Source organism: Hyposmocoma kahamanoa, unplaced genomic scaffold, assembly GCF_003589595.1.
Source record: "Hyposmocoma kahamanoa isolate Upper Pololo Valley unplaced genomic scaffold, ASM358959v1 65, whole genome shotgun sequence".
NCBI lineage: Eukaryota > Metazoa > Arthropoda > Insecta > Lepidoptera > Cosmopterigidae > Hyposmocoma > Hyposmocoma kahamanoa.
The window spans coordinates 7,070,662-7,073,635 of NW_020653853.1; positions in this window are offsets into that span (position 1 = coordinate 7,070,662).

Genomic DNA, 2,974 nt, shown 5'->3' on the forward strand with positions numbered 1-2,974 from the left:
TCGTAGCACCGGGGGTAAGTCGATCCAACAGTCAAGTCGAGCGAATGATGGCTGTTATGAAAAATGGATTGACCATCATTCGAAACTACGAAACCACTGACTGGAAGAAAGGTCTAAATGCTCTGCAATTAGCTATAAATTGTACCAAGAATAAGACCACTAATATGAGCCCATTAAAAGCCCTAACAGGGAAATCTTGTGCTGTCCCCGCTTGTGTGTTCAATTGATGAAGCAGAAGGCACAGTCAACCGTCATCAACTTGAGAAATACATGTGTAAAAGAATGGAGAGTCGCAGTTTAAATGACAAGCAAAGATTTGACGAAGGGAAAACACGTGTGAATAGGTATCAGAAAGGCGAAATTGTACTATTTAAAACTAATCCAAGGACCCAAATTGGACTTGATTTGAAATATCCCGATGCGTACGAAATTCGGAAATTGTTACCTAATGATCGTTACATAATTAAAAGAGTGACTGGTAAAGGGCCGAAAAAAGCCGCCCATGATCAACTCCGTCTTGCACCCAAACCTGGAATTACAGTAGATGACAGTAGTCAAATAATCGTGTCGGCGACTGATGAAACTAACCATACGGTACAAGTAGATGAGCTATCAACTCTCGCTTAAGAATATCAATATGGGACAATATGTTTCTAGCCATACATTCTTGTAAAATTTTAATTCATGTCATATTGTGTCTATATAGTCACAAGTATATTTTAATTAGCTTTTGTAATTACACTAAAGTCGACTTGTTCTTTTCATATTAATAATTCTCGTTAATTTTTTCTTTCATAGAACTTATAAATAATTAACAGGAGCATATTACGTCATAACTTAAGAACAACATAGCCAAACTCGATAAATAAATACAACAAAACAAAGTTAAGACTATCGTAAACAAAATTTAAGGATACGTAGTAAAGTTTCGCCTTCCTTGTAACTCAAGTATAATTTAGATATAAATCGTAAAAATTATACACTTTTTTTTTAAAACAAAAATATTTAATTATAACATAGTTGTTGAGAACAAGAGCCTTGTTCTATAATAATTATTAGTGTAACATAATTATTGAGAACAAAGGCCTTGTTTTATATTTATTAGTATAACATAGATGTTGAGGACAGTGGCCTCCTTCTATAATAATTATAAGTGAAACATAATTGTTGAGGACAGGGGCCTCGTTTTATGATATTTATTAGTGTAACATAGTTGTTGAGGACAGGGGCCTCCTTCTATAATAATGATTAGTGAAACATAATTTTTGAGGACAGAGGCCTCATTTTATGATATTTATTAATGTAACATAGTTGTCGAGGACAGGGGCCTCCTTCTATGAATGCCATGATCTGAGAACGTGGTGAGGACAGGGGCCTCCCTAAATATTTGTAATATTAGATTGGCCGAGTGGCTAAATAAATGCTGTCGATTTATTGTGTTTGTGTCAAATTGTTTCCTAAGGAGCACGTCGAGCGCGACATGCAGCAGGATGGTCGTGTGGGCACCTTTACTGTTAGCAATTACAAAAACGTCAAGCAAATCAGCGCCCTCTATTGGTAGTGCCCAAAACGACGATGATTAATTAATTTGCACCGATATTTCGCTACCTAGTGGTACGAACTCACTCCGTGAATCAGGTGACAGGTGGCGGCGCTGCTTCGACGGTTACGAGTTTTGTTTACATTCGCTCCGCGCCGTTTCGACCATGTGTCCTAATGGTGAGAAGTATCACACCTGAATCACTTCCTATTGTAATTGCCTTCCGTGTATTTGCATGGCGGATTGAATCATATTACACAAATTGAAAATAAACATATATATCAAACTGAAGTTGTATTGTATTATGGAGGGCGGGGACGAGCCAAACGAACAGGGTTCAGCTTCACCTACTCTCCCTGGTTCTAAATCCGACATGTACATAATTTCATACAACTTCTCATAATAATTAAATTGTTATTGAATTGTATTCAATAACAATTTAATCAATTAATTTGATATTTAATCATTTTTTGTGAAATGAATCCGTTAGTTTGTTGTAATTATTAACACAAATATCGAACTCAAACAAATTCCTAGGAATCCGGCCGGATTCGAACCGACATCTCCTAGCAAACCGTGCCATACGCTATGCCAAATAACTAGTGGAGTAATTTTACAAAAAATAATTGAATATCATTTCAATAAAAAATTAATTACAGTTAATAGTGACATCTCTAGCTAGGGTAACTGTAAAGATATGTAACTGGGTGACGAAATACTTTCATAGATTTCTCATAGATAGCGCTACGGCTAAAAAGTCGTTGGACACCAAATACGAAGATCCGACAACAAGCAATAAAAAAATTCGTGAGCTCCGCTGGTTCGTGCCGTGGCTTGGTACCCTTAATTATGTTTTTTAATGAATATGTAATGTATACAAATTTACTTTTAAGACGTATATGCACTGATTATAAACTGGTAGCCTCAGTAAAAAATAAATATTATCATGGCTTGAGTGCTACATAAAAGTATTTATACGAATAATGATGTCCGATACTTCAGTCCCCTAATCATCTTAATTGATAATCCTCATTCTTTCCAAATCACGTCATGTGCGTGGGCCGTCACAGTACATTCGATGTATATTCTTCTGTATACATTAATAAACAATTGTTGGTATGTTGTTTTGTAGTTAGTTTGTAATTATTTAGTAAATAATATTAATGACTCGATTCGAGAACCTGGGGTTGACTAAAGTGATATATATATTTGGATTCAGAAAGGCATATCCGTATTAGTTTTTCGTGGAAATAAAAATGAAATTTAGGTAAACAAGCACCCGATTATCCCATCACCAGTAATAAGTCAAAAAGGGACTACTTTGAACTTCGCCACGTTTCTTGACAATCAGCGATAACATTTTTGAGATAGGTCGATATACAAAACATTCCACAATGGCGTCCAAAACGCTCGTTGTTATAGTCCCTCGCATAA